Here is a 12,047-nt window from a genome sequence, read left to right as displayed (position 1 = left end):
GAACAAACCTGTAATGTTCAGAAACAGTGTTACTGGTGTCCTGTTGGACACAGTCAAGTCGTTTAAATATCTGGGCCTAACGTGCGATATGAGGTGGAATGAGCATGTAAAATCTGTGGTAGGGAAGGCAAATGGTCCGGTTTATTTGGAGAATTTTTGGAAGGAGTTGTCCATCTATAAAGGAGACCGCATATAGGACGCTGGTGCGGCCTTTTCTTGAGTACTGCTCGAGTGTTTGAGATCCGTACCACGTCGGACTGAAGGAAGACATTGAAGCAATTCATAGGCGGGCTGCTAGATTTGTTACCGGTAGGTAAGAACAACACGTAATTGTTACATAGATGCTTCGGGAACTCAAATGGGTATCCCTGGAGGGAAGGCGACGTTCTTTTTGAGAAACGCTACTGAGACAATTTAGAGAGTCGGTGGTTGAAGCTGACTGCCGAACGATTCTACTGACGCCAACATACATTGCGCGTAAGGACCACGAAGATAAGGTACGAGAAATTAGGACTCATACGGATGCGTACAGACAGTCGTTTCCCCCTCGCTCTATTTGCGAGTGGAACAGGAGGGAAAATTACAAGTAGTGGTACACGGTACCCTCCTCCACGCACCATACGTTGCCTTGCGGAGTATCTGTGTGGATGTAGATGAACTATTTAAAATTTCGTGCAATGTTTTACTTAATTTGATGCAGCAAAGTAAGTATGCCACATAACGAAAGAAAATTCATTTCTTTATCGAGTGAGGGTCTTTGACTGTAAGTGTGCAAAAATCAAATTTTTGTGACCTAATATGGTAAGTAATTCGAACCGGCCGGAACGCCGTCTGTCAACACAGGCATCAAGATTTGGCCAGCGGTGCAGCCGTAACAAACGCCGCCATCAGCACAGAATGCAGCTAGCTCGTCTGCAGGAGAGTAGCCTTGGACGGAAGTGAAACGTTGACAGCAAGCAGCTCAGACAAGAAGACAATACAAGCTTTTCGAATGTGATGCCATAGGAGAACCGCGTACCCTGAAACACTTGCGCTTTTTACGTCTCGCGATGATGCTGCCACTTCTAGGTATCGGGACCTGCCCGATTTTCTGTCGTGGTTTACAGCTCTTACCCTGCCGTGTGCTGTAGGATGTACTTTGTCTGGTTCCTCTGTCGACTCTGCTGGTAGCTAGGTAAGCACTGGTACAGCCCTCGCATTCACTGAAGCACACAAAACCTCCTGCCTGGCACCGAAGGTGCCTTTAATAAGGCAGTGACCCCTGGCATTCCGTTGAATATATCCAGTCGTATCAAAAATTGTTTTAGATAATTCAGTTGTGGAACAAGTCTCTCAATTCTCTTGCTTAGACTATGTTTTCACTGTGGCATTGACAATAAAATGCACAAATTACAAGCTGTCTGTGGTACTATTAGCAGAACCTTCAGGCCATTAATTACAAAAAGAGATCAGCAGGAAAATCTATAAAGTGATGATGGGTTCTGTCTTATCCTCAGGCCGCGCGGGATTAGCCGAGCGGTCTAAGGCGCTGCAGTCATGGACTGTGCGGCTGATCCCGGCGGAGGTTCGAGTCCTCCCTCGGGCATGGCTGTGTGTGTTTGTCCTTAGGATAATTTAGGTTAAGTAGTGTGTAAGCTTAGGGACTGATGACCTTAGTCCCATAATATTTCACACACATTTGAACATTTTTGTTTCTTATCCTCAGGACTCAAATGCAGGGTTACCACGAAAACATAAATAAAATATATACAGCAGAGATGATGTTTCTGAGGGGGGAGAAGGGCTCACAGGAAGAATCTTGGTGGGAAATCAAGAGAAAACAAAAACTGCATAAAAAATTAGTACACCCTTTTAGAGGTTTTAAAGCCACCCAAGATTTATTAAGGCAACAGTGCATATGGGGTACATGTGATGATTACATTTACAGATCAATAGCACAAGCGGTTTTGAGGTACCAGGTATCGTACCAAGCTGAAGCACCCATATTAGTACATGGTGTAGCATTCACGGGGGGCAATGCAGGCACTGACACTAGTATCCAGTTTACCGCACATATGGCGAATACTATTCAAGCCTGCTCGATCTGTTCTTGTGGTTCTGTAAGAGTTGTTGTTTGACGAGCCTCATGAGCTACTTCACATCCCATCATACCCCACACGAGACAAGTCTGGAGAAAGTGCTGGTCATGGAAGTTGCTGCACGTCTTACAGAGCACATTGAGATTCAGGGGTAGTGTGTCGGCGATCGTTACCTTGTTGGAACAACACGTCACCTTGCTGTTGTAAGAACAGCAAAAGAAAGGGCCTAAGAACATTTTGCACGTCCCAAGTGCTGGTTACTGTCCCTTCCAGAATCACCAAAGGAGAACGGGATTTGTATCTTATCGCACCGAAAGGCCATAAGGCAGTGTGTCTGGGACGAATGCACTTTACGAGACAGTGCTCACCGTGTATACATCGTAAGTGCAAACAAGCATCAGGTAGCACGAGTGTATCTCCGTGGCATGGTTGCCTGCTTGCTACACGCATTTACACCACACTGAGCCTTCTGGCTGTGAGAATTCCCTGTTAAAGGAAAGATGCAGATGGCGCTCTGGTAGCTGTACCACTACCCTATCTTTTGGCGAACGATGTTGAAACCATCAGTACATCTACCACCCTCCAGGTGACATATGCTGTCACCGGATCAAATCGACGTCGTCCATCCAGGCGCATATATTTTTCTGGCAGTGTAATTTGAAGATGACTGAAAAAAGTTGATAAGTATCGTGAAATTTGGATTCAACACCTCATAAGAATGGCAGGCGCCCGGAAGGTCCTGGACCACAAGTTGAGTGGAAAAAGAGATATTGAAAGATCTCGAAAATGATGGGGGTGAAAGACGGCTACGACGACTAGGTTGGGCTGGGGTCGAGTATAGACGTTAACATTGAACACTACGGAAACCGGTCTACGGGTCAGTTGTGACCCTTGTTGGACACACTGCTCGCGTGCGAGTCGACTGCAGGGCCAGGGGGAAGCCCCCAGCTGTGCGATACGAGCAGAGCGCCGCGTCAGCAAGCTATGCGGGTGGCCGGCCCTGTAGGGGGGACAAAGGAACAGCCTGTGGACAACGGACTCGACGTGACGTCACGTTGACAGGGATTTACTGCGGGCAGAACGGGAGGGAAAGAGTAATTAGGGGGCTGCAGCCCCCCCTGCCCCCACGTCTGTCTGCAGGTATAGAGGGAGTGGAGGGGCGGAAGGGGGGCGGAAGAGGGCGGAGTCTCCGTTAATTACGTCGCAGTCTCTTTGATTGCTCAGTAATGGTTTAAGTAATTAGTGACAACTCCTTTTCAGACGGCACTGTTCTTCGAGAAAAGGGGGCGGGCTAGTGGCATTGGTCCGCAGCTGAAGAACCCATTAGCTCTACATTAATAACGAAATTTAACGTGCCTCGATGGCAAAAGTTTGCCGCTAATTATCAAGGAGTCGTGCGGCAATGCGGAAGCTTGACAAAAGCGTGGGGTCCCCCAACCTCCCCCACCCCCTTCCTTCCCCCCCACCCCCACCCCTCACCCCGCCCACAGGCTTTGCACTTTGCTCTACGACGGTGACTTGTTGGTGGTGTCTGTAACAATTAAGATAGGCGCTGCGTGATTAATTTAATACTGTTGTTATACTCCTTGCCTGGCGCACCTCTCGTGTCAACCTTTTGTAGCGTAAGGTTCTCGTAATAAACAGATTGAGTGATGTGTGCGCGCCGTCGCTGGAGGGCCTGCACTGTTGCCAACAAAAGCTGTGTCTGTGTGCGCGGGCGGTAATTTTGTCTTCCGTTCAGGGTTCGCTCAGTTAACCGGTTTGATAAATTGTTGCGGCTTTTTATGTTCTTAATTCATCCTGAATATGTGGTAACATACATTGTGAAGTTATCCTCAGGTAGTTTGCTCCACTATGCTCCGATGTTACTCATTCGATAAAATAAACAAGCGGTAATTAAGAAGTAAAGTGGAAAAGAGATTAATGTTCAGGGAGAAGATATAAAAACATTTTGTTAGTGATGACACTGAGATTCTGTTAGGGACAGCAAATGACTTGCAAGAGAAGCTGAAAGCATTGGTTTTTCTTTTTCTTTTTTGTGTGTCATCAGTGCTCTGATTGATTTGATGCGGCCCGCCATGAATTTCCCTGCTGTGCCAGCCTTTTCATCTCAGAGCAGTACTTGAAACCCATGTTCTCGATTACTTGCTGGATGTTTTAATCTCTGTCTTCCTCTACAGTTTTTATCGTCTACAGCTCCCTATAGTACCGTGGAACTTATTCCCGTCCTCTTTCCATGCCGATTCTCCGGAGAACCTCCTCATTCCTTACCTAATCAATCAACATAACTTCCAACATTCTTCCGTAAAACCACATTAGAAGTGCTTCGATTCTCTTTTGCTTCTGTTTTCCCGAAGTCCATCCTGTCCTCCAGTGGTATACTGCCAGAAATTTCTTCCTCAGATTAAGGGCTACGTTTGATACTATTAGACTTCTCCTGGCCAGGAACGCCGTTTCTCGCCCGCGCTGGTCCGCTTTTTATGTCCTCCAATTTCTTCGTCCATTATGGGTCATTTTGCTGCCTAGCTAACAGAATTCCTTAATTTGGTCTACTTCTTGATCACCAACTTTGGTGTTACGTTTCTCGCTGTTCACATTTCTGCTACTTCTCATTACTTTCGTCTTTCTTCGATTTACTCTCAGTCAATGTTCTGTATTAATTAGATTGTTCATTCCATTCAATAGATGCTGTAATTCTTCTTCACTTTCACTGAGGACAGCAATGTCACCAGCAAATGTATTGATTGATATCCTTTCATTTTGAATTTTAATCCCACTCTTAAACATTTCTTTTATTTCCGTCATTGCTTCTTCGATGTAGAGATTGAACAGTAGGGGCGAAATGCAACTTCCCTGTCTTACACCCTCTATAACCTGAGCGCTTCATACTTGGTCTTCCACCTTTATTGTTCCTTCTTGGTTCTAGTGCATGTTGCATATCACCTGTCTTTCCTTACAGCTTACTAGTATTTTTCTCAGAATTTCGAAAATGTTGCACCATTTTGCATTGTCGAAAGCTTTTTTCAGGTCGACAAATCGTGTGATCGTGTCTTGACTTTTCTTTGGCTTGCTTCCATTACCAGATGCAATGTCACAACTGCCCCTTTGGAACCTTTCCCTTTCCTAAAGCCAAATTGATCGTCATCAACAGACCCTCAATTCACTTTTCCATTCTTTGTGTATTATTCTTGTCAGCCACATGGATGCATGAGCTGTTAAGTTGATTGTGTGAAATATCTCGTACATGTCTGCTCTTGCTATCTTCAAAACTGTGTGGTTTATGTTTTTTCCGAAAGTCTGATATTATATGGTGACTCATACATTTTGTGCACCAACTTAATAGGCGTTTTGTTGTCCTTTCCCCAACTGATTTTAGAAATTCCGCTCGAATGTTGTCCATCCCTTTTACCTTTTTTGATCTCAAGTATTCAAAAGACCTTTTAATTTCTGATTCTAATACTGGATCTACTATCTCTTCCCTATCGACTCTTGTTCCTTCTCCTGTAGCGTCATCAGACAAGTCCACGCGATCATAGGGGCCTTCAGTGTATTCCTTCCACCTATTCATCCTCTCCTCTGCATTTAACAGTGATATTCTCATTGCATTCTTAATGCTACAGCCCGTGCTTTTGATTTCACTAAAGGTTGTTTTGCCTTTTTCTGTATGCTGAATTAGTTCTAACAATTGTATCTTTTTCTACTTCTTTACATTTCTCATGCATCTATTCACCTTAGATTCCGTGCAGTTCCTATTTATTTCATTCCTAAATGACTTGCATTTCTGTATTCCTGAGTTTCCCTGAACACTGCTGTACTTCCCTCTTTCGTCCGCCGGCCGCTGTGGCCGAGCGGTTCTAGGCGCTTCAGTCCGGAACCACGCGGCTGCTACGGTCACAGGTTCGAATCCTGCCTCGGGAATGTATGTGTGTGATGCCTTAGGTTAGTTAGGTTTAAGTGGTTCTATCTCTAGGGGACTGATGATAAGTCCCATAGCGCTTAGAGCCATTTGAACCATTTTTTTTCATTCGTCTGTCAGCGGAAGTACTGGATAGCGTCTTCAAAAGAGGTTATAAGATTAATATGAAGAAACGTAAAATGAGGGAAATGAAGTGTAGCCCAATCAAATTAAATGATGCTGAGGTGTCTGGATTAGGAAATGAGGCACAGGAAGTAATCAGTGAGCTTCGATATTTGGGCGCAAATATAACTGATGGCCGAAGTAGAGAGCACGTAAAATGGAGACTGCCAATAGTAAGAAAGCCACTTCTGAGAAAGAGGAATTTGTTAATATTAGATTTAAATTAACTGTTAGGAAGTCTTTGTATGGGTATTTATCCTGAATTTAGCCTTGTAGGGAAGTTAAACGTGGACGATAAGCAGGTCAGACGCGAAGAGAATGGAAGCCTTTGAAATGTGGTGCTATAGAAGAACGTAGAACATTACTAGAAGATGGAGAAATTCAATAACTGATGAGGTCTGAGGAAAAAAGAAATCTTTAGCACATATTGGAGTCGGAGGCATTAGGAAATCATGGATCTGGTGATAGAGACCAACGTTTCAATTCAGTAAATAGGTTCAGATTGGAGTAGGTTGGAAATGTTTTTTCAGAAATAACGAGAGTTGTACCGGGTAGACTACAGCAGAGGCTTATCAAACCAGTCTTTTGAGTGAAGGCCACGACAACAACAATATAATTTGACAGTATTTCTGCACCTCGACCTTTGTGGAACTATTAGCGCAAAATATTGTAATGAGATTGGAGCCATCACTTGAAATTTAATTAGACTTGTACAACACTTTTAAAAATAACTTCAGATTTGCGCTTAATACATAGCGTAGCAAATAGTCTACACCTAATGGATTTTTTACTAGAGGGATGAGTTGTAGCATTTGCAAGAGAAAAAGGGGTAGAAAGCGTATGTAAATATAGTCGCCACTACGGACAGAAACTTGAAATTTCCAGAGGGTGTTGATCTTATGTTGTAGGCATCGTTTTAAGAAGTAATTTTTCGGTATTCCATACCTAAGGGGTGAAACACGTCGCTGTTAATGCAGTTTTAAAGCTACACCTACGAAAATTGGTATTTGGCTTCTCGGGAAGAAATAGAGAAATAAGTGTTTCAGCGTTCTTGGAAATTTAGCCCCTAGGGAAGTGAAACAGTGAGGGAAAGTTATTTTGAAACTAAAGCATTATTAAAGAACTACCAAAGTATTTTTAAATCTACAGCTATATAAATGGGTATTTGACTTATCACTTACAATTATTTTGGATATTCAACTCCTAATGGGGTAAAATAGGGGATGAAACTTTTTTTGAATGTATTTCATTATGAAAGCAATTTAATGCTAAATCTATGAAAATCTGAACTTGGTTTCTCGGTTAGAAATAAAAAATACGTATTCCACTGTTTTTGGAAATTCAGCCCCTATGAGGGTGACATAGGGGATGAAACTTTGTATGGAAATAATTCATTATGCAACGATTTTTGAAGCTAAATTTATGAAAATTTGTATCTCGTTTCTCTTTTGGAAATAAAAAATTCCGTCTTTCACTGTTTTTGGAGTCAGCCCCAAAGTGGGTGAAATGGGGTGAGAAATATTTTATGAAAATATTTCATCAAGGAAACATTTTAAAGCTATATCTTTGAAAATTGGAATTTGGGTTCTCAGTTAGAAATAAAAAAATACGTATTTCACTTTTTTTGGAAATTCAACCCCTAAGGGGTGGATTAGTGCGAGACTGATCCATTGACTCATCATCGCACAGCGGAAATCGCTGAGGAGAGAAACTTGAAATTTGAAGAGGGTGTTGATCTTACACTGCAGGCAGCGTTTAAGAAGGGATTGTTCGAAACTCCACTCCTATGGGGTTGAAATAGGCGATGAAAGGCGTTTTGAAAATACGTCGCTATTAAGACAATTTTGAAGCTAGAACTACAAAAATTGGTGATTGGTTTCTCAGTCAGAAATTTAAAAAAAAAAGACGTGTTTCAGCATTTTTGGAAATTCAACCACTAAGGAGGTAAAATAGTGGATGAAAGATTTTTTGAAAATAAATCATTGTTGAATAATAACTAAAGCCTATTTAAACATAAATCTGCGCAAATTGATATTTGACTTGTCAGTTAGATATAAAAAGAAATAGGTGTTTCACTGTTTTTGGAAATTCATCACCCTAAGGCCGTGAAATAGGTGCTGAAAATAATACTTTTTATGAAAATATTTTATTATGAAAGCATTTTCAGAGATAATGAAAATTTGTGTTTGGCTGCTCTACTAAAAATAAAAAAAAAGATATGTCTCACTTGTTTTGGAAATTCAACCGCTAATGGGGTGATATACGGGATGAAAGTTTTTAGAAAAATATTTCGTTATATTAAAAAAGTTGAGCTAAATCTATGAAAACTGGCATTTCATTTTTCGGGTGGATATGAAAAGATACGTGTGAGGGAATGAAAGGTTTTATGGAAATATCACAACAAGAACTCAGGAGGCATGATTAACAAAAACCTTGGACTTAAGCTAACAGAATGGCTTTTTGGTCAGAAGTACATTCGGAAAAGGCCATCCTACTACGGTCTTAATTAACGTGAAAAGTTTAGGTGTTGCAATTTGTGAAAAAATCGATGCAAGAAAAATGAAAACATCTGTGTTGATCGTACAGTACACACGCGAAAACCAGCAGACTCTAGGCTAGTTAACAATAAATAGCAGCATGGGCATCATAACTGACTGTGCATTTTTATTAAATCGCTTCTTAAAGATGAAGGTATTCAGTGTGCTGGATGTGATGTTACGTTTTAGTACCTGTGCAGGTTACAAGTTGCAGAAGAGAGAGCAAAACAGGAACTTCTGTGGAAGACACAAAATATGACCTCTTTCTCTGAAATACTGTCAATACATGCGCGATATCACGGCTGATGATATTCTTGCACTAACACAAACACACTTCAAAGTAAACTGTAATGCCCGGGTGATTTGAGAGGCCTGCTTTTAATAGGGCAGCCACAAATACCTCCCCATAAATCCATCACAACATCGCGTACGTTCCTTTCTCCGTACCTGCCGAATTCCATAACTCCTCTCACCACAGCACAGAATTTGCTACACTCCGCGTCTTTTTCTGACTGCTTTTTGCTCCCCTCCTCCTTCTGGATCCTTCACACACACACGACCAGGTTCTCACTCATGCGTGAGCGCCTACACACACACACACACACACTCACACAGACACACACACACACACACACACACACACACACACACACACCAATGATACTTCATAAACAATAGTCAGTAATTATACTGCCTAACATGTGCCGTGATACAGTATGAACCCTTATATCTCCGAAAGAACAAATAATTGATTCGTCTAGATGGGCAATGATCCACTTTATTCAGTGTGGATGCACAAGTACGTCCGACCTCCTGCCGGAATCTCAGAGTAGCGAGCATGGAGGAAATGGACGGGAACTACGAATAGGTGGTGCGGATACGGAAAAAGCCTCAAGGAGGGAGCGCTACAGATATCTTGAGCGACCTTTACTTTTACCGTAGTAAAAAGTAATCAAGTCACATTCTAACAACCCTGCCACAACAAAGGTCAAAAATTAATTATGATTGTAGTGTTGCTCACGCTGCTAAATATTGCATTTTCGGGCAACAACAAAGTTATATTATGTGGCAGGTGTCATTAGAGCACAGTTAATAAAGTCATTTCTTGAAATAATGGATCAACTAGGCACTCATCTTTTCGTGTTTCCCACGCTGGTCTCGTTGTGAACTCATGGCTCAATCGTCGAAAATCTAGGTAGTGATGTTTCCAAGCTCGGATGCGAAGAGGCCTAGGTGTTATTCTGCGATATTCAAAAGTTTTATAGATGTGTTTCATAAACCATTCTTGAAGATGAAACTTTTGCAAGTTAGGACAATGGTGATGTAAAAAAGTAATCAGCACTCCGAATTTAAGTTACACTTTTTTTTATTACTTTTGTTGCAATATCGCATAACTCGTTACAAACATCACTTCACAATGTAAAACATACTTGAAAATATCTTCCTCACTGTTAAAGTTCACATTTCATAAACTGACTACAATTTGCGTCTTTTTAACGTGACGACCAAAGCTTGACCCTCTAATAACCGCTTACGCGTCCAAAAATCAGAATTACAAGCACGTCAAAGATCATAGTGACAAAAGAAAGAATACACTTAAGAATAATCATTGCAATATATACATATCGATGTATCCAAGTACCACTACTTTAATTAAATCAAATCTGAATGTTGTCACAGAAATATGTTAACTACTTTACAGAAACACAGTAGAGTATTGCTGGTAGCGAGAGGTTGAGGTGAGGTGCCGCAATGGTTACGTAATTCAAGTACCATTAGAACATGCAAAGTTTAAGGAAGTTGTATTTAGACTTATTATATATATATACGAGACAATGCTTTTTACTTATTCAATCTTCAGTCTAAATATTTCTGCTTCCTATTCGGGGAATAGTCCGTATTTAGAACGCTACGTATCGAAGGTTCTCTTTACGAGAAAACTGTAGAACAAATGGCAGACAGAATAACGTGTAAAGATCTCTAGAATGGCCTCGGCTTTTATCGTAGGTATTTACTTTTTCAATCTCCAGTCTAAATATTTCTGCTTCTGAATGTAAACTAGCTTCCCATTCGGGTAATAGTCCGTATTTAGAACGCTACGTATCGAAGGTTCTCTGTACAAGAAAATAGTAGAACAAATGCCAGACAGAATAACGTGTAAAGATCTCTAGAATGGCCTCGACTTTTCTCGTAGGTATGTGTTAGCTGTCTATGTGCCAGACAGAAACGTATAAAATACGGTGACGTGGAAGCGCGTGCTATGTAGTAAAGTAGAACTACTCGAAAACTCGATTCAGTCGAGTCGACTGACGAAAGTAAAGAAACGAATAGCGTGCGGGCTGACAGGCGGGGGCGGCGCGGGTGGCAATGCGGTTGGCTCCGCAATCCACAAGGAGGGGTGAGGGGGGGGGGGGCGCCCGCGCGCGCCCTCCATATGTATCCGCCACTGCGTGGCGCTCGGTGGACATGTGGGTCGGCCATGACGCGTGCTGAGACAGTCCGCGCTGTTGCGATAACACTGTGTCCCGGGCGGTGCAGTGGTTAACGCAGCTGCCCTGGTAAGCAGGAGATCCTGGGTTCGAATCCCAGTCCAATACACATTTTCACTCGTCGCTGGAGACTCCGTGTAATGTCCCATCCAGCTGACATCAGTAATCCCTTCCCTTTTCTTTTTCTTCCCCCCCCCCCCCCCCTCAATCATCAATTTAGAGATACACTATAAACATGTTTACATATTAGGAAATGACTGTATTCTTAGTTTATGTATTAGCTGCGCGGGGTAGCAATTCGGTCTAGGGCGCCTTGTCACGATTCGCGTGGCTCCCCCCCCGTCGGAGGTTCGAGTCCTCCTGCGGGCATGCGTGTGTGTGCGCTATCCATAGCGTAAGTTAGTTTAATTAGTGTGTAAGCCTAAGGACCAATGACCTCAGCTGTCTGGTCCCATAGAACCCTACCACAAATTTCCAAAATTTACGTATTACCTTTGCAGGTAAAATAAGTTTTCGGTTAGCAGTTAAGAATCTCTGACACACGCTACAGATAGTGGTGTATGCTAAAATAATAGTTAACAAATCTTTCTGGGCTAGGATAAACATCGGTACATAAGCTTGCTGCAGACCTAGCAAGTGAACCTCCACACACAAAAAAAGAATTTATAATTAAAAATTATTGCTCATGTAACAGTAAAGCAAATGATGATGGCTTCCGAAACGCATCATACTAAGAACTACTTGAAAATAAAGGGGACTAAAGCTGAGGAATTATTCCGCAAAAAAAAAAAAAAAAAAAAACTATTGTGGCATTAATGGAAATCGACTGGTTATAGGCAGGATATGTAGTCGGCTAACGGTTGGT

The sequence above is a fragment of the Schistocerca nitens genome, chromosome 7 (assembly GCF_023898315.1).
Source record: "Schistocerca nitens isolate TAMUIC-IGC-003100 chromosome 7, iqSchNite1.1, whole genome shotgun sequence".
In the NCBI taxonomy this organism is placed as follows: Eukaryota; Metazoa; Arthropoda; class Insecta; order Orthoptera; family Acrididae; genus Schistocerca; species Schistocerca nitens.
This window is presented reverse-complemented; position numbering follows the sequence as displayed.